Source organism: Mesoplodon mirus (genome assembly GCF_964341445.2).
Source record: "Mesoplodon mirus genome assembly, chromosome: 6".
NCBI classification, from domain to species: domain Eukaryota; kingdom Metazoa; phylum Chordata; class Mammalia; order Artiodactyla; family Ziphiidae; genus Mesoplodon; species Mesoplodon mirus.
The window spans coordinates 24,764,397-24,785,559 of NC_138982.1; the positions used below are offsets into that span (position 1 = coordinate 24,764,397).

General features: G+C 34.2%; 1 protein-coding gene across 1 annotated transcript in view; it reads left to right on the forward strand.

The window, feature by feature from the left end:
• Nucleotides 1–21,163, forward strand: part of ZNF385D (zinc finger protein 385D) — a gene marked incomplete at both ends in the record, with an annotated part of 955,511 nt that overhangs the window by 199,885 nt on the left and 734,463 nt on the right. The gene's annotated exons all lie outside the window — the stretch shown is intronic.

The window sequence follows — 21,163 nt, forward strand, 5'->3', positions numbered from 1 at the left end:
GCCATAAAAAAGAATGAAATAATGTCATTTGCAGCGACATGGATGGACCTATAGATTGTCATACTGAGTGAAGTAAGACAGAGAAAGACAAAGACTGTATGATATCACTTATGTGTGGAACCTAAAAACATGGTACAAATGAACCTATTTACAAAACAGAAATAGAGTCACAGGTGTAGAAAACCAACTCATGGTGACCAAAGGGGAAGACAGGGGGGATAAATTGGCAGATTAGGATTGACATACAGGTAACTAATAAGATCCTACTGTATAGCAGAGAGCTCTACTCAATACTCTGTAATGACTTATATGGGAAAAGAATCCAAAAAAAGAGTGGATATATGTACATGTATAACTGATTCACTCTGCTGTACACCTGAAACTAACACAATATTGTAAATCAATTATACTCCAATAAAAATAATTTTAAAAAAACCAAATAGATGATCCAAGAGAGTGAAAGGCAGAAGCCTTATGACCTCACCTCAGGAGTGACACACCATCATTACCTCAATATTTCTTTTTTTTGTGAAATATGTTAGCCTTATTTGTTGTGTAGGGGGACTTCTCAACAGCATGAATACCAAGAGGGGAGGGTCATTGGGAACCATCTTGGAATCTGCCTAACACAGCTTCATTTTCTTCATTTTAGGATTTCTTCACTGGGGGATGGGGTAAGTCTATTGACAGCCAACTCTAACATCACAGCTTTCAAACTAGGATGAAGGAAGTACCTCTCTGTATCTGAACATCAAAGCTCACACAAGGTCTCTGATTGGCCCAGTGTTGGGTCATATGTCCTTTTGTGAAAGAAGTCACCATGATTGGTTAGTCCTGGGATCATGTTCCTAACGCTGAGGTCGGGGCAGGCATCTATGGTTGGTAGCGTCACTTGAATCCCATAAGTGGAGGGAGAGAGGAATGAGTTCCAGCTTTTTAGGGTAGCAGGGAAAAATTACATCTTCTTTTTTCATTATCATCCTACCAATGTCTATATGGGAGAGAAATCTATATGGGAAGAACCTTCCTTTTTAAATGGATCTGGACATTACCACTGATTTTTTTTTTTTTTTTTAGGATACTTCAGGGTAATTCTGTAAGCATTAGCAGTAAGATGTTGATATATTTTTTTCTTGTGTTTCTCATAAAGTATAATTTTTAAAAGGCTTGCATTACTAATGCCTGGGTCATTTTACTACTTCCCTGAAATATTTTAAATTCTAGGTTTTATTTTAATCATATTTCTTTAGACTGTGCATCAAAAACATTTATTCATTAATTACTGTTTTACAAATACTACACATTTTATTAGTCTTTTGATTTTTTGGAAAGTGATTTTTTTATCAGCTTAAAGGCTTAATAAACAATAGAGAGCTGTATTAAAACATAATGCTCATATTCTACCATAATATTCTCTAGTTCTAGGAGACAAATATACTCAAGGGGCACCCTTAAAAGTGATTATGTTAGGCAAAATAGTCCTAAAAAGTCAATATAATACACTATTTAAAAATATACTTAATCAGGCCAGTAATAATTATCTAGCCCAATTAACAGTATAGAAAGCAGTTTCTGCTTTGCATTCCCTGTGTTTATAAAGAAAAAAGAGAACACTGCACTTAATTCTCTATGGTCAATCAACAGTTGAAATAATAAATACTGCCAATTTCATTAAAATTGGGCTTATTTCTTAGAGATGAATCACAAGAGTCTTGTAATCGGAGGAAAAAACTTGCTTGAATATGAATTTTAGGTATTTTTCAAGCATTTTAAAGTAAATTTTAGAATTTCACAGAACATCCTTTGTAAATAATAATTGTAAAGTGGTAGGTCACACTACTGTTATTTTAAATTAGCTTAAATGATACCCCAAATTACAAGAATGGAAAGCTATCTCTGTGGAGAGAAAAAAAGTGCATATCTGTATCATATTTCTTATTTTGTATGGATGTTTATGTTTAAAGGATTACAACTTCATGGAGAAATCGTAGAGAAGCATAAGGTAATTGGTAGAGATCAGTTATATATATATATATATATATGAACATTTAATTTTACCTCAATACCAGGTTCCTCCAGCTAGTTCTAGTGGGCTTGTTTCACACTGCTATGGTACTGTTTATGTAACCTTGACCCCTTAGAGCTCGGGATATTAGCAGTTGCTTCCTGAACTTATAGCTGCTAGGTGTTAGGCTCAGTAACCACAGCAAAACCCTTAACACATATAGTTGGACAAATTCCCTCTTTATACGTCAAAAAGAACTTTTCACTTCTTTAAAATGAAATCAAGGTTACCAACATATGAATGAAAGAATAAGTTAATAGCAGAGAAGAACTATGCTCAAAAAATCAATTTGCTCTACCTGATAAATGCAGCTACCACCACAGAAGGCACAAGTCAGAATAAACTTAACACATGCTGAGGGTTCTGAGCCCGGGGATGGGCTATTTTGCCTAAAGAATGTCAGTCTGAGCTTGAAATATCCCATCTTGTAGATTTGCTTTTTCAACTTTGACTGTATTTGAATATTATTAATATATTTGCCCACAAGTAATTGTTTTAGAAATTACTCCTCAGCAGCAATATAAAATCTCAAACTGTGATGGTAACACTTACCAAGAATACTGTTTTTATTGCTTCAGTACATCCATTGGGCCATTTTTTATTGTTGAATTTAATGGGTAAGTGTTCATTTTCCAAACAATGTGAACACATCAGGGCAAAAGTGTGTTAGAATTCGTAAAGAATAACATATGGTGTATGGGGGATAGCATATAGATAGTTCTGCAAGTAGAGCTCACTTTCTAGGATATCCTACTGTCATTTGGAAGACAGTGTCTGTGCTTGGTGAACAACAGGGCACTTTCCATAGGACATAAGACAATGTAGAATCATCCACTCAGGTCCCCTGTTTCCCTATTAACTGCTGCTTTTGTAAATGCCACACGAAACAACTTCGAGCTATTTAACTTTGGCTTATTATCATCACCTAAAGAGAGACATAGAAGCCAAGTATAAAAATGTAAAATTTCTTATGGTGAGGAGGAGGAGGATAAAGACTTGTATTCCTGCGTTGCCTTTCTCCACATAATGTGAATCAGTTTTTTAAAGCAAATCTACAAACCCATCCAAATCTGCCCAATATTATCATAACTCCTTCCCTCCCTTTCTCCCTTCCTCTTTTGGGTTCCCCTGTTCCTGATTCAAATCTCCCCTCAGTTTTAATTGCCACCCTTTTTATTGAAGTGTAGTTGATTTACAATGTTGTGTTTGTTTCTGGTGTACAGTAAAGTGATTATATATATATATATATATATATATATATATATATATATATATATATATATATGAATATATAAACATAAGAATCTATGTATATTCTTTTCCAGATTCTTTTCCATTATAGATTATTATAAGATATCGAATATAGTTCCTTGTACTATACAGTAGGTCTTTGTTGTTTATCTATTTTACATATAGTAGTGTGTATATGTTAATCCCAACTCCTAATTCATACTGTCCTTTCCCATTTGGTAACCATAAGTTTGTTTTCTATGTCTGTGAGTCTGTTTCTGTTTTGTAAATAACTTCACTTGTACTATTTTTTAGATTCCACACATAAGTGATATCATGTGATGTTCATCTTTCTCTGACTTAACATCTCTTAGTATGATAATCTCTAGGTCCATTCATTTTGATGCAAATGGATTATTCCAGTATTTTTTATGGCTGAGTAGTATTCTATTGTATGCATATACCACATCTTCTTTATCCATTTATCTGTTGAGGGACATTTTTGTATAATTTCCCTCTTTAAACAAAGTTTGAATATTGTGAATTGACACTGATCTAATAAATTGTTATTTAGAATATCTAAATATTCCTCATGAGAGCAAATTTGTTCCCTCTTACTTCATTACTAACTCCATTCTCCCTACAAAATGAATTAAATTAAAAATCTGTGTAGAGTTTAAAAAGTATGCATAAGTGTGTGTGTGTGTGTGTGTGTGAGTGTGTATTTAGAAAGAGAGAGAAGGGGAGAGAGAAATTATTCACTGCAGGAGAGCTTTCATATTTTAAAAATTGATTTTTGTAAATTAATTATAGTCTTCAATAGTTCTAAACCACCCCAAGTGCTCCATTAGTTAGAATGAGCTTGAGAAATAGATATGTATTACCAGTTAATTGAAAAACATATGATGTTGATTAGTGCTTAGCTATCTTATTTTAATTGATCTCATTTAAATAAATGACTGCAGTGCTTCCAGACTACAAGATGACAGTTTAAGTTTGCTGCTAGAAAAAGGTACTGAACCAAGAAATGAAGAAATTTCAGGAAAAATATGACCATATACTTTAAGAATTTACACATACATTTTCATATGTGAGGGGATTTTAGATTGTAGAATCTCCTCGTTGGTTACAATCTAGATTGTAGATATCCTTAGACTGATTCTAGAACCAGAACCTGAGTTCAAAATCCAGCTATGCCACAATTCCTTCATCTGTAAATTTGGGTTAATTATAGGAACTACCTCATTGGTGATATTTTGAGGATTAAGTGAATGAATATTTATAAACTGTTTCAACAGTGTATGGCACCTAGTAAATACTAAGTGCTTCAAAATTATTAGTTTTTTTTTAAAAAAATCAACCCCAAACCCCTGACATTTTCATTAATGTTATTCATTTAAAAAATATTAATTGTGAACACATTTCAAATATGGTATTGTTGCCAATTACTCTGCATCCTTGTTATGAACAAAACTATTTTATAGATATGGGCGTGTAGTCCATCCAGTAAGAGCATGAAATGAAGAGAAATTCCAGTATTTCAGCACGAAATTACTACCCAGGATCAAAACCATATCAAGTTTTTATGATTAGATTATTCTGCCCTTACAGACACATCTTCCCAGATAAGCAAAGCCGTATCAAAATCGAAAGGTTACTTGGTGGTCTTCTCATCAGAACAGGGAGAGTTGAATGAACCAAGAGTTTTAGGATATCAGGACATTGAAGCCTGCAACATCTCTGTCACCAGATATGGTCATACCAACATCCCCTGGACAGTGTTTTAATAAATCCAAGTCACACTGCTTAGTGGATCCTTTCTCGTGCTTTCCGGGTTGACCAATCCCTTGAAGTCAATGTTTTTTCATAATCTGGATGCCTTTGTTCAAGCCACTTCAAGTTTCCTCTGAACTTTTGTTGGCTTGGGAGCATTCTTTCTCTCCATTGTAATTTTGCAAAGCTTTTTTCTGACCCACTATGTATTTATTTCAAAGCTTAATTCTTCAGAGCCTTTTCTTATTTTCAAGTTCCTAAAAAAGAATTCTCACTTTCTAATGCCTATTTAACATTGAGTAAGCAATTAAGCAATAGGAATGTAAAACCTAATTGAATTTTGAAATATTTAAAAGAATGTGACTGTTTGACCAGAAAAGTTTCAAGTTATGCCTATTTCCAATTTAGCAAGATATTATTATTAAAAGCTGCATTAAAATAAGCCAGCAGGAGTTAGCAACTAATATACTCTTTTATGCCAATTTCTACCATTGTCCTGCCTTTATGAATAGAGTTTGTTCTCAAAAGATGATAAACAATAACTTGCTTTCCTGGACAGATTTCAGACACAGCATAAGTAACATCTCCCTTTCCAGTGGGCTTTTCCAGGTGGGACAGGAATCCTGTATCCAAAAAATGGATCTCAGTGGTTTGCATATATTTACATATTTGCGAATTGTTTTGAGAAAAAAAATAGCTGATACGCATGCTTTTGGCACACGGAATTGTCTAGTTTGCACTAAGCCTGCAATAAAAGTTGTTTAACTGATAAGCATCATTGAGTTAGAAATAAGTATGACACTAAGAATATTCTATCTAAACATTTGTCTACTGTGCCATTTCATTTGGCTTAAATGTTCTCTTAGTATTCTGTTTCTCTCCTTGTTCATTGTTGATCTATACATCCTTCCCCCAAATTTATGATTTTAAAGTTTCCCCAGCCTTTTCCATTTTCATCCCTGGCACTTTGGATCAGAAAAAGTAGATCACTCTCTCATCTGGTAAATTATAGATGTAATGAACTGAAGTTGACAGTAAACAATAATGAGTACTGATTTCAGAATTTCTGGAAGGAAAGACATGTTTTTAAAAACATTTTTAATTTAAACATACCTCAAAAATTAGAATAAAGCTGGATAAAAGAAAGGTTTTTTCTTTCTTTTTTTTTTTAAATAGCCACATAGCAGTGCTATAAGTGTTAAAATTGGAGATATATGGAATCACAAATCTATAGTCTTGGAGTGTGAAGGGACTTCAGGGCAATCTGGTGAACTTTCACATTTTTGATTGTTGGGCCGTCAAGACTTTTCTTGAGTAGTTCAATGCTGAGAGTTTAATCCTGAGATGTGTCAATAAAATGCAACAGTCTTATCAATTAATACACACATTGCTGAAGATTTGAGATGTGACATCATTTTAAAGGAAAATTAAATGAGAACGTGTCTGTGAAAATGGTTTATCAACCTTTAAAATCCAAACAAATATCAGATTTTAAAACTTATTCTAAGGACAAAACACCATGTTGCACCATCAATAATGGTAGCATGAACATAAGTGTAAAATATCACTTCCTCAACTAGGCTACAGTTTGTGGAATTAGAAGGGAACAGAGATCAGCTGCCTACTTCCCTCATTTTACAAATAAGGAAACAGAGCCAGAGGGGTGAAGGGATTTCTGGAGACCAAACACCTGGAAAATGTTAGGATCAACACATTTTGATGTGCCTTGATCTTTTTACAGCTACTGTAAATTCATGATCAGAACTCCTTCAAGTAATCTTTGAATTCGCCAAAGAACTGGAGTTGATATTTAAATAAAATCCAAGTACTGATAAAGAGAAATTTATGGCTTTGTACCCCACATCTCTCTCTCTCTCTCTTTTTAAATAAATGTATTTATTTTTGGCTGCATTGAGTCTTTGTTGCTGCGTGCAGGCTTTCTTTGGTTGCAGCAGGCAGAGGCTACTCTTCGTTGCAGTGAGAGGGCTTCTCATTGTGATGGTTTCTCTTGTTGTGGAGCATGGGCTCTAGGCACGCTGACTTCAGTAGATGTGGCGCACAGGCTCATTTGCTCCGTGGCATGTGGGATCTTCCCAGACCAGGGACTGAACCCGTGTCCCCTGCCTTGGCAGGTGGATTCTTAACCACTGCGCCACCAGGGAAGTTCCACATCTTTTAAATAAAACCTTAACCTAATTAAAAATTAGAACTTTTTTTTCTTTCTAGATTCATTTTTTTTTATTGGAGTATAATTGCTTTACAATGTTGTGTTAGTTTCTGCTGTACAATGAAGTGAATAAGCTATATGTATACCTATATCCCCTCCCTCTTGAACCTCCCTCCCACCCCCCACCCCCATCTACGTCCTCACAAAGCACTGAGCTGAGCTCCCTATGCTGTACAGTAGGTTCCCACTAGCCATCTATTTTACACATGGTAGTGTTTATATGTCAGTCCTAACCTCCCAGTTCATCCCACCCTCCCCTTCCCACCCTGTGTCCACCCTTATGTTCTCTGCGTCTGAGTCTCTATTCCTGTCTTGCAAATAGGTTCATCTGTACCATTTTTCTATATTTCACATATATGTGTTAATATACGATATTTGTTTTTCTCTTTCTGACTTCACTCTGTATGACAGACTCTAGGTTCATCCATATCTCTACAAATGACCCAATTCCTTTCCTTGTTATGGCTTGTTATTCCATTGTTTATATGTACCACATCTTTATCCATTCATCTGTCGATGGGCATTTAGGTTGCTTCCATGTTTAGGCTATTGTAAATAGTGTTGCCAAGAACATAAGGGTGCATGTGTCTTTTTGAATTAGTTTTGCCTGGGTATATGCCTAGGAGTGGGATTGCTGGATCATATGGTAATTCTACTTTTAGTTTTTTAAGGAACCTCCATACTGTTCTCCATAGTGGCTGTATCAATTTACATTCCCACCAACAGTGCAAGAGGGTCCCCTTTTCTCCACACCCCCTCCAGCATTTGTTGTTTGTAGATTTTCTGATGATGCTCATTCTAACTGGTGTGAGGTGATACCTCATTGTAGTTTTGATTTGCATTTCTCTAATAATTAGTGATGTTGAGCAGCTTTTCATGTGCTTCTTGACCATCTGTATGTCTTCTCTGGAGAAATGTCTATTTAGGTCTTCTGCCCATTTTTGGATTGGGTTGTTTGTTTTTTGATATTTAGCTGCCTGAGCTGTTTTTAATTAACATTTTTATTTTAAAAGCTAAATATAAAAGATGTGAAATATGTATATTGTTGAAAACTGAATTTAAAAAAAGAAACTAAAGCTACAAAGAAGGTGAAAACAGTTACTAAAAGTCCTAAGACCTAATACTTTGCTAAATTTAAAAGCAATTTAAAAGCAACATTTTAAGGGGGAATTAAAGTTTATTTTCCTACTACTAAAATTATTTTTAATGAAAATATATCAATGTGAACTATAAATACACTTTTAAAGAATCTTTTAATTTTAGGAAGATTCCTTGTTATTAAATCATTTCATTCTCTGGAGATCAAAGCACTTGAAAAGAGCAAAATCCATTGTCTTACCTTTAAAAGGATTTAATTTTAGCTACCCTAGAGAGATGAAAATTTATTTCAAAAAAGCCAACCAATGAGCTTCCTTTTTAAATGAGTAAATACTCTGTGTCACCTAAATTTTTCATGCTGTAGTTTAAACTCCTGTATTATTGCTCTTTCATTAATAGAAATGGAGAGAAGCTGAAAACCACCTTCAATTTAATAATATTACTTTATGTATTTTAAGACTGTTATTAAGGTTCTTCTTAGTCGTCTTTTTATATCTAAGAAACCTAATTTCTTGTCATTTAAATGTATAATCTACTGTCTACCATTTAATGATCTTTCACATTTCTTCTTAGACCTGAATTCATATCTATCATGTATCTATTTGGAGTTTAAACATGAATATAACACATTTGAGAAACATGAGTATAAGGAAATCTTTTCTAAACCCTTCTACATATAAAAATCTCTATTATATAGTTATTTTCTGACTTAAATTTACCACCCTGCATTACCTTTTTATTTATAATAAGTGCTATAATTTAACAATGTCATTTCCAAATTTGATTCTTTTTACAGGGTCTAGAATTACTGAGTTCTGCAAACTTAATTAACCATCTTTGAGCTTATCATTCAGATGATAGAAAAATATGTTAAATGGTACTATAGTGAAAAATGACTAATGCATTGTTTCTTTTTTTTGGAATACGTTTATACTTTTCTCTAAGTCAAACGTGATATATTGGTCAATGTATCTAGTATCTAGTATAGAAAATAGGTTTTTATCTTATATGGCAAATTTGAACAGTTCGTGGATTCTTACAGTGATGTGTTGAGTATGTGAAACTCAATTCAGGCTCTGAAGGAAAGGGTGTCATGATTGATTAGTGATGTCTGCCAGGGATGTACATCGGGTGATTTAAATCTTCATGGGGAAAATAATTTATTTATTTTTAATCTATTTTATTCTAATATGCTTTACATATTTGAGGTTAGGGATACAGCTGGGATGTTTTAAACCATTAAAAAAAAGACTTAAACAATTTTTTAAAAGCTTAGGTGGTAAGCTGTCTGGAACTTTTTCTTGATGAGCAAATACATTGCCTTGGAAATTTAGGTCAATTCCCAATTTTACTATTAATACCAAAGAGTTCACTGGTGTATTAGTTTTTTTATTGCTGCATGACTTTATACATTATCACAGCAAACATAATGGCTAAAAACAACACAAATTTATTATCTCATAGCTTCTCAAGATCAGGAGTCCAGACATTGCTAATCTGGTTCCTCTGGGCCGCCTGCCAGCTTGTAGTTGATGAACAAAAGCTAATCTGGGTCCTCTGGGCCCTCTGCCAGCTTGCAGTTGATGAACAAAAAGAGAAAGTTAAACAAAGTATCATTTGGGTAGCTAGTTAAAATGCTCTGACTCAGAGTCAGATTACTCAGTGACATACCAGTTACTTTGTGTGGGTTTAAAAGTTTTGGAGCAAAATGGCTCTAAACAAAACACATCATCTGAGCGCATAGGGCAAATAGGTATATGAAATACTGAATAAGAAAGCTGATGAAGGGAGGTTGTGGCAGACCTTTTACTTCTTTTAGTCTTCTAGAAGTTGATTACCAAGGTATCAGCCTGGGCTGTGGTCTCATCTAAGGTTTGACTGAGGAAGGAACCCCCGCCTCAGTCATATAGTTGTTGGTTAACATTCAGTTGCTATGATGGCTTCAGTTTATTCTTGGATGTTGGCCAGAGACTATCCTAAGCTCCCTGCCAAGTGGTCTTCTCCATAAGGAAGCTCATAACACTCAGCTTGCTTTTTCAAAGCTAGCGAGGGAGAGTCTCTCCTCACAAAATAGGCATTACAGTCTCATGTAACATAATCATGCCCCTTAAGCACATACATCCCATCATCTCTACCATATTCTATTTGTAGAAGCAAGTTACAGGTTCTCCAGGGGAATCAGCTCTGCAAAGATCTGACTACCATGAGGTAGAAATACTAGGGACCATCATATGTTATGTCTGCTCCAGCTGGAATGAATACATTTTTCAGGGAGCTTTCTCTTAATATGAGAAAATATTCTCAAGCAGCCTGAAGATACTCTGTATCATCAATTTCATCTTCTCTAATCCTCTGATACTGAGAGGGAGAGAAAATGTGAAAGGAAACATGGAACTTAGAGTGATTATTTCGTTCTTAAGAATTCTTATGGAAAAAACTGGACACATAATACCATGAGTAAATGTATGTATTAGAAAAAGACTAGGCAGGGACAAAAGCTGAAATCACTAAAATATCAAAATATATTTTAAGAAGACAGAGTCCATGGGGGAAAAAAAAGAAGAAGAAGAAATCCTGGGCTCTAAGCACCAAGAATGAGAGAGAAAGCAAAGCTGTTTCTTAAAAGAAGTGAACAACTTAGCGATCCAAATGCTGAATTGGCAACTCCAAATGTTAATCACAATAAACATCACAGTTTTACTCTTCCTTGGTGGGTAACTGATCATCAAAAGTCAAAAAAAAAAGTCAATCCAAAGTCAGTATAACCAAGAGGTATTTTCACCCTCTTCTCAGACTCCACTGAGAACTAGGATATTTGCTTCTGGGGTGTGTTAATATCCTAAGCGTCTACAGGAGTGCTGGACACAGAGGAGATGCTTAAACTATGTCTGTCCAATCACTTTTTGGTGATTCCTTGACATTATTTTTCACCAGAGACAAGCCAAAACAGTCTCTTTCTAACTTAGGTCTTCAGAAGTTTTTCTGGAGCAGACTACTCTTAAGTTTATATAAGCTGTTTTAGTTGCAAAGTAGGGTACAGATGAAAGCACAGAGAAATTTGGTGCATTCTCAAGAGAACAGGGTTAATATTTAAAACAGCTTTGTTAAAAATATGGCCTGAGAACTCAAGAGCTCTTAATTCATTATCAACATCCCTGCTAGGATGGGAGGGATGCTGGGTGGCAAAATTCCAGGGGGTCATGTGTTGCCAAGGGCACCCTGAAGACATGACTGATTCAAGAAGAGATTCCCTAAAATAAGAAAAACAGGTCAGAATATAAGAAACTATTTGCACCTTCTTTGTAAAGAATAATAATAATAATAATAATAATAATAATATTTTTAATAGGACTTTGAAACTTTGAGGGATAACATTAATTACAGTGAAATGTGAGATATATCTGACCTCTTATTGAATATAGGTTCTAATTGAAGAATGACCTTACAAAATAATTACCTTTGTTTTTATTTTTAAGATTAAACTATGAGCTCCAGTTTTGTATCAAAGATATACTAGCCATGATTTTATGATGATTCTATTAAAGAGTAAGGTAAAATTTTCTTTATCTGAGGTTTCAAAATAGAAGTTCTGATTCTGAGCTTGCAGTACTGAAAGTGTGCTCTTTGAATAAGGGAAAGGAATACATTTAAAAGTTTCGTTCTATATTTGCTCCTGCCACTCCTGGTTTAATTTTGTATGTGAATCCTTGACTATTTAGTAAGAGTTCCATCAGCTTTTGAAAACCATAATCTTACCGAGACAAATTTAGTTTGATGTCATGAGGTAATAAAAATAAGTTGAAATATTAATCCGTTAATCTTGATTTGTCTCCTGTAATCTGTAATATTATTTTCGTATTATAAAAGTAAGATATTACTAACTTAAATATCCTCATTTTTAAAGTTTCAAAGTGATATTTAAGTCAAGAGGCTATATAAGAAACAGTTGCTGCTTATTAATAAAACCTTATGATAATATAGGATGATTGATATACTTTGTCAGCTTTTCTGTGACTTTCCTCCAATTTATCTTGTCTTTTTTTGTAGGTGTATTCGGTGAATTAACACAGAATTCATTAGCTATACTATATATACATGCCACTGAAGCTGAATATTATATATATTATATATATATATTATATATATATATATTATATATATTATATATATATACATATATATATGTATGCATCAGATATTTACAAAATTACAATAATGCTATTTTTATGCCTAGTGTTATGGGATTCTCGTAATACTGTAGTTTTAATTTTAAATTCATACTGCACTCTAGTGGGGAATGAGATCAATGCAAAATTTTTCTTATGTTTGTACTTTATAGTGCTAATTATGGATTATTTACACTTTAAAAAGTGAAATGTATAAGAGTGCCGCAATCTATAATTTACTCAAAGGTGAGATGGTATAACTTAAATATTCCATATAATATATAATATTTAACCTTATAGTACAATATGAGTTTTTCTCTAAATTGGTTTTAAACATAGAGGAAAATTCACTAATGAAACAGTTCATTTGATTTCTTACAGTGTATTTGGCATATATATATATATATATATATATTTGTATATATGGATATAATTTATACCATGCAGATCCTAATATAAGGAAATATAGAATAAAAGTTAATCCCTCATTTTTTCTAACTAGAAGACAAAAGAGTGGCCAATTTTCTTCCATAAGTTTGAAAAATGAGGATTAGATTTTAAAATATTGGCTTGTAACATTTCATTTTTGATCTTAATTTCATTCACCAAGTTTATTTAAACTCTGTGGAGGAACCTTTGGCAACAGTGTCTTTGTCACCACTAGAACCACCTTTCAAATACCTAGTAGTTTTCTCATTTTTTTCTAAGTTATCTCAAATTAAATTAGTGCTTTTGAAATCCATTTATGGTGTTGTCTCTGGAAATTTTATTCCAAGTTAGCAGTATGCAATCACGTACCAGTAGTACATATTTTTTTCTGTTTCACTCCATAAATGCTTATTAAGGATCTCCACAACCTTTTTCTAATTTTTAAGGTCACCCTTGAAAGGTTTCTCCAAAATATCTTACAGTTGCAGTTGTGTGATCATACTCTCATAAATAATGACTAAATCTTTGTTACATTGTCTACTTTCTTTTTTATTGAGCCAGTCGAGGAAAGTTGCATGATAACTACAAACTCTATAAGAATTTGTACAGATTATACATATTGCAACTTCCTTTTAGTGGAATGGTCTAGATTGATGTGTCCTCCCCAGACATTATTTTTTTTATACTAAATTAACTGAGAAAGCTCTTTATATTAGACTCTATAAGGCATTCAATATTAGTAGATTCTGCTTTTCAGAGAGAGAATTTTTGAGGACAAATGTTGTCATGCATTTGGGCGATATTTAGACTTTGACTTTTATTTTCTGAAAGAAATTGGCTTCAGGGACTTCCCTGGGGCGCAGTTGATAAGACTCTGCGCTCCCAGTGTAGGGGGCCTGGGTTGGATCCCTGGTCAGGGAATTAGATCCCACATACATGACGCAACTAAGGAGCCCACATGCTACAACTAAGGAGCCCATGTGCCACAACTAATACCCAGCACAACCAAATTAGTTAATTAATTTTAAAGAAAGAAATTAACTTTGAAAGAAATAGCCAAAATTTATCACTTGCCACCCTCTGTATAAATACTATTAAAACTCAAAGGATTAAAACATCTTATCAAATGAACTTATAATTTCTTTTTTTTTACTAAATGGCTGGTAGTCATCTACTTAAACTAGTCATTTTCCAACTGTATCACCAAGAAAAATGTACAGTTCAAATTTTTATTTTCATTTAGATGAAAAATGACTGTTAGATGTACTTGCAGACCAAGATTTTTAAGGGATTTTTTGTTTAGTATTGGTTCTGCCACCATTTATGGAACAAGCCTGTGCTAAATGTGTTCTACACTTGTAAGTCCCTATCCTCCTCATTTAAAAACATTCTATGGCAAGAGAAAGCATTACAAAAACAAGAATATTTTAGTTTAGTTTACTTATGCTGTTTACAGTTGTATACCTTTATAGGTCATGTGTAAAATCCTTTTTAAAATATGGTTTATTGTGCTCTAAACTGCCTGTTGGCTGATGTCATTTATTGTCATTTCATTGTCAGTACAAATTATTGTAGAACTTCAAGATTCTTGGAAATCTTAGATTTTGACAAGGGAGCAAATCCAAGAACAAGGGATAAAACTAATCATGGGCAAAACGTGGAACCTGGCTTGTTAACATTGAAATAAAACATTGAAAATATTTGTAAGGAAAGTTTTCCATTCAATAAAATTAGGTCTGGTTGTCAGTTAATATATGCTCCTTTAAACACTTTTGATTTTGTGTTAATATTGATTGTTGTGATAGGGTTGAAATACCAAAAATGAGGTTTATGAATTCTTAATTATATGGAGAGTGGTTGGATAACACTGTGTGTGTGTGTGTGTGAAAATGGCTCATCCTTCATCTTCATTGGAACCGATCGTTATTACACACGAGGACTCAGTAGATGTGTGTTAGATTCTTTGTTAATGAGTTGGCAGGTTAGTTATTTGGCTGTCAAAGTTGATTTAGAGAAAATGGCTTGAAGCCATGGTCCATATTGGATTTCCAACCCTTTCCTCTCTGCATTGAATTTACCTCCAAGTCACGTGCAGGGCAGCTTGAGAAACCAGGGTTGTGAAGCCTTGACACTTTATGTTGTATTTATGTTGTATTTGAGAAGATAAGAGAATGTACTTTTAAGCCAGTTTGAAGTACAGGGTCAAGATGGCAGGCCCCACACAAGGCAGTGGTCCTTCCCCTCACCCTCCCCGTCGCACTTTACTTTTCCTGTTGTGGAGATGAATGAGCAAAGGATGAAGAGAAGAGAAGCTTCTGTCTTAGTTCTTTCCCAGAGTACAGAAGCTCCAAAGATATTTCCGTTGTATTGGTCAAGGAAAGAGATAGACAATGGTCCTGAACTAGTCCCTATCTTTTTTTTTCAATTTAAATAAACTTTTTATTTTAGAATAGTTTTAGATTTGCAGAAAAGTTCCCAAGTTAGTAGAGTTCTGTAAAACCCACCTGCCTACTTTTCTTTACTGTTGACAGATTGGTCTGGTGCATTTGTCACAACTAACAGACCAGTAATAGAATAGTAATGTTACTGGGACTCTATACTTTATTTGGACTTTATTAGGGTTTTTTACTCCAATGTTTTTGTTCTTTTCCAGGATCCCATCTATGACACCACATTATTTTCTGTTTGTGCAGTCAGTTGTTTTTTTTTAATTTTTATTGAAATATATTTGATTTACAATGTGTTTATTTCAGGTGTACAGCAAAGTGATTCAGTTATATGTGGAAAATATATATACATATACATATTCTTTTTTGTATTCTTTTCCATTATATGTTATTATAAGATACTGAGTATAGTTCCCTGTGCTATACAGTATGTCCTTGTTGGCTATCCATTTTATATATAATAGTGTGTATATTTTAATGCCAAACTCCTAATTTTTCCCTCCTCCCCTTTCCCCTTTGGTAAGCATATGCTTGTTTTCTGTGTAGGACACTACCTTTTATTTAGTCTTAATATTTCCTTAGGCTCCTCTGGGCTGTGATAATTTCTGACTTTCCTTGTTTTTGATGACCTTGACGGTTTCCAGGAGAAATGGTCAGATCTTTTGTAGAATGTCCCACGTTTTGGGTTTGTCTGATGTTTTTCTCATGGCTTGACTTGGGTTGTGTGTTTTTCTGAGGAAGACTACAGAGGTGAAATACCATTCTCCACACATCATATCAAGGATACAGGTCATTAACATGATGTATCACTGTTGTTAGCTTTAGTTACACAGCTTAGGCCATGTTTGTCAGGTTTCTCCATTGCAGAGTGACATTTTCTTCTCCTTCCATACTGTGCTATTTGGAAGCAAGTCACTAGACATGTAGCCTACACTTAAGGAATAGGGAGTCATGCTCCATCCCTCCTTGAGGAAGGAGCATCTATTTAATGATTTGGGATACTCCTATATGGGAGGTTTGTATCTTCTGCCCCATTTAATTTTTTTTAATCAGTATGTACTCACCGATATATATTTTATATTTTGGGTTATAATCCAATAATATATTTAGTTATTTAGCTGTGCTGATGGTGAGCTCCTTCAGTTCACTCCTGTGTCTTTTCCCCAGCTTTTAATTATTAATCAGTTGGGTTACACCAAACTTAGGGTTCACCAGGGGTACAACCTGTTACCCTGGGATGAGGTGGGAAAGAGAATATCAGCACTTTTTCATTTTCTTTTTTCATCTTTATTAGAGTTTAATTGCTCTACAATGATGTGTTAGTTTCTGCTGTACAACACAGTGAATCAGTTATATGTATATATATATATATATCCCCATATCCCCTCCCTCTTGAGCCTCCCTTCCTAACCCATCCCTCTAGGTCATCGCAAAGCACTAAGCTGATCTCCCTGTGCTATGTGGCTGCTTCTCAGTAGCTGTCTATTTTATATTCAGTAGTGTATATATGTCGATGCTACTCTCACTTCGCCCCAGCCTCCACCTCCCACCCCATTGCAGCACTATTTACAATAGCCAGGACATGGAACCAACCTAAATATCCATTGACAGATGAATGGATAAAGAAGATGTGACATATATATATATACAATGGAATATTTACTCAGCCATAAAAAGGAACGAAATTTAGTTATTTGTAGTGAGGTGGATGGACCTAGAGTCTGTCATACAGAGTGAAGTAAGTCAGAAAGAGAAAAACGAATACCGTATGCTAATGCATATATATATGGAATCTAAAAAAAAAAAATTAAAAAATGGTACTGATAGGGCTTCCCTGGTGGCGCAGTGTCTGAGAGTCCACCTGCCGATGCAGGGGATGCGGGGTCATGCCCCGGTCCGGGAAGATCCCACATGCCATGGAGCGGCTGGGCCCGTGAGCCATGGCCGCTGAGCCTGCGCGTCTGGAGCCTGTGCTTTGCAACAGGAGAGGCCACAACAATGAGAGGCCCGCGTACTGAAAAAAAAAAAAATTGGTACTGATAAACCTAGTTGCAGGGCAGGAATAAAGAGGTAAGCATAGAGAATGGACTTGAAGATCAGCACTCTTTAGGACAATCTTCATACCAAAATCTGGTGCTTTGGTACAAGTGATGATGTTTCAGTTTTTATCTCAGAAGGCTCTAAAGTGGGTCAAAACAATGCACTAGAAATCAAATTCAACAAGCATGTTGCCTCCTAGGGAAAGAAAATATTGTTTCCAGTTTTATTTTTCTCAAGTTATGCTGAGGTACAGTGTTTAATATGAATTATCAAAGACAAGTTCTTGATGTATGACACCTTTTAATTATTTCTATGAATCTGTAGGAGCAAATTCAGCTCCACATCTATAAAATTAAAAAATATATACAGACAAATACCTGATTCCTACAGTAATCATTCCTGTGGTAATCCTAGTCTTTAAACCTTTTACATGATGCAGTGTGGATCCACATTGTTGTGTGAAGCAACAGACTTTCATCGCATTTTAGTGGTTCTGGACATGGAGGTAAGGTGGGGAAAAAAGAAAAAGATAATTGATAAAATATTTTGGGTTTCAATCCAGTTGCCAAGAGCCTGTGGACGGTGACCACTAAAGTTTTTCTCAATGCATCTTAAATGAGCAAAATTTCCCTTCCAGCATTTAAATGATACTTTTACCATATTAGGAGTAAAATAGTAAAAATTACACATTCATATTGCTTCCTATTTCAGAGAGTACCATTTGAAATAACGGCAGTTTTCTTTCAAAATCTGTACATGTTTTATGATGTCACACCCCGGCTACAAGAGTTAATTTGAAATTCCCTTTTTCCTTTAAGAGTTTTTATCCTTGCCCCTCCCCCTCCCAGTGCAAAATTAATTTTGACTCAGATGGTACAGTTTTCACTTTCTTTTGTGATAAGGGAACTCCTCACATGTAAGCAAATAAATCTTATAGCCTTGGAAGGAAATTTCTTCTCCAGCATCTTCCCTGCTAAATCGTTGGCCAACATTCTTATTTTATAGGTCAAGATGGAAATAAACAAAGAAGAAACTATTTCTCTCCAAACATATGCATATATTTTTCAAAAATGTTGTGTCACAAGGACTCGTGTACTGGGATTGTCTGTGTAGTTTGCCCTAGTTCTGATAAACATAAACCCTTCATTCAGTAGGTTAGTACAAGCTCTTTTTTTTGGCTTATTTCTTTCAAATATATTGATTTATTTTTTCATAATAAATGTAATAAGTGGTCATTAGGTACAATTTTGAAAAGATGGAAAAAATGAAGGGGAAAAAAGCCAACTCTAATCTCATCATTCAAAATCAATGACTACTGATATTTTTCCTAAGTCTTACTTGTGTTTTACATAGTTGTAAACATATTATATGTAAATTTACATCTTGTGTTTGTTTTTCACTTGTATAGAAATAATTTCTCATGTTATGTAATTTTCCCTATCTGTTTTTATTGCCTATAGAACATCACAGTGATTAAATGTACCTTCATTTAATCATTTTCATTACTTAATGATATTTGAGATAAAAGATTTTAAAAATACAAATTAGCTCCAAAAAAAGAAGTTTTGAAACATTCTGAATACAACCTGTAGTAAATACCTAAATTGCTTTATTTATATGAAATAAAAAATGCTAATAAATATAGTTATATACTTTCCTTTAACTAAAATTATGTGATAATTTTACAAAGCCTCTAAATTTTCTTTTCTTTTCTTTCTTTCTTTCTTTCTTTCTTTCTTTCTTTCTTTCTTTCTTTCTTTCTTTCTTTCTTTCTTTCTTTTTGGCTGTGTTGGGTCTTCACTGCTGCATGCCGGCTTTCTCTAGTTGCAGCGAGTGGGGGCTACTCCTTGTTCTGATGCATGGGCTTCTCGTTGCAGTGGCTTCTCTTGTTGTGGAGCACGGGCTCTGAACGCGTGGGCTTCAGTAGTTGTGGCTCGCAGGCTCAGTAGTTGTGGCTCATGGGCTCTAGAGCGCAGACTCAGTAGTTGTGGCACACAGGCTTAGTTGCTCCGCGGCATGTGGGATCTTACCGGACCAGGGGTCAAACCCATGTCCCCTGAACTGGCAGGAGATTCTCAACCAATGTGCCACCAGGGAAGTCCCTAAATTTTCTTTTAAATATGACCACTCAAATTGTGTATTTAATATTATTCTAATAGCGGCCACCTGAGTAAGAAAGATAAAGTTTCCTTTTTAAAAAGCGGTTAGTGTATTTTAAATAAATTAGTCCACCAAAAAGCATGAATTATATACTTAAAGGCTTTTACTCTCTTTAAAAATTGGATGCTTCAATATCCATTAAGAGATTCAAGTATTAGGTGTTTAGCTTGAGTCAGTAGTTAGATTTTCTTTCATCATTTACTGACAAACTATTCCTTATACATTGTCAAAATTCTTTTGGCATTTGTTATCTCGTTTGCCTGATACCAAAGCCCATGTTCTTCCCGTCATTCAGTAAGTTTTGTAACGGCAGGATCACTCTTGTCTTGTTCATCAGTTTTTCTCCAGTATCAAGGAGAGGGCCTGCCACCCAGTAGGCAGTTAATAAATGCACGTTAAAATAATAATTGTTCTCCTCTGCTAATATTTCCAAAGACTATGAAAAGATCTTTGAAGAATCTGGAAAATTGGAATGGAAAATCATATCTAGACTGTAAAAGTTATGCAGAGTCCTGTTAGTAAAAGCACAGAAAAATCTTAGAAAGGAGTCAGTATTCTTTTAAGTGATTTATAAATAAACAGTAAAATATGTATTACAATGGTTGCTTTAATTATTACCATCTCAAGGTCAGAGATTCTGCAATTGTCAGTTGCCAATTTCTCTTAGATTTGAGCATACAAAGCTTATATTTATCCAAAAATAATGTATTCCCAAATAATCCTTATATCTGTCACACTTTCCTTGCACCCTGAGTATGAAGGTATCTTGGATATTCAGAACCTCTTATGTATTTGAGGTACAAAACATACATTTTTAGGTACTGGAACGATTTTAGCTTTTTTATATGTGTAGGATGTGTCCATACAAATGTAAGTGATTTTACTTAATTGATAAGAAATATGAAAATAAGATAATTTTATTTAGTTGTTGAAATCAAAAGGGAAATATCTAATACATTAATACTTAGTAAAGAGCATGATAATTAAAAGCTTGTGATATGAAGATAAATAAAACCGAATGTTGATCCCAAAGGTACCATTTATTAGGTGTGTGACCCTAGGTGAGTTATTTAAACACTCTAAACCCTAGTTTCTTTAGTTATGAAACAGGAAAAACTATAGTTTATTCATTGTTTCCTTTTCCACCGTTATGATGGCTAAATGAGATAATGCATGTTAGCCATTTGTCATTTAACACAGTGTTTGACATAGAAGAAGCAAAGTGAAACATTTGCCATTTGTATCCCAAGAAAGATATAAAGATGAATGTATAGTGTGAAAGCAACCTATTAAAATGGGACAAAGTGGAAATTTTGAATTCTAAGTGTCTAGACAATGCTTATTTGCTGCTCGATTTCATAAAGAATCTTTTCATTTATTTTTAATTTTTATTTGTATTTATTAATTTTTTTCTATTGAAGTACAGTTGATTTACAATGTTGTATTAATTTCAGGTGTACAGCAAAGTGATTCAGATATATATAACATATATATGTATATATATATATATGTGTGTGTGTGTGTGTGT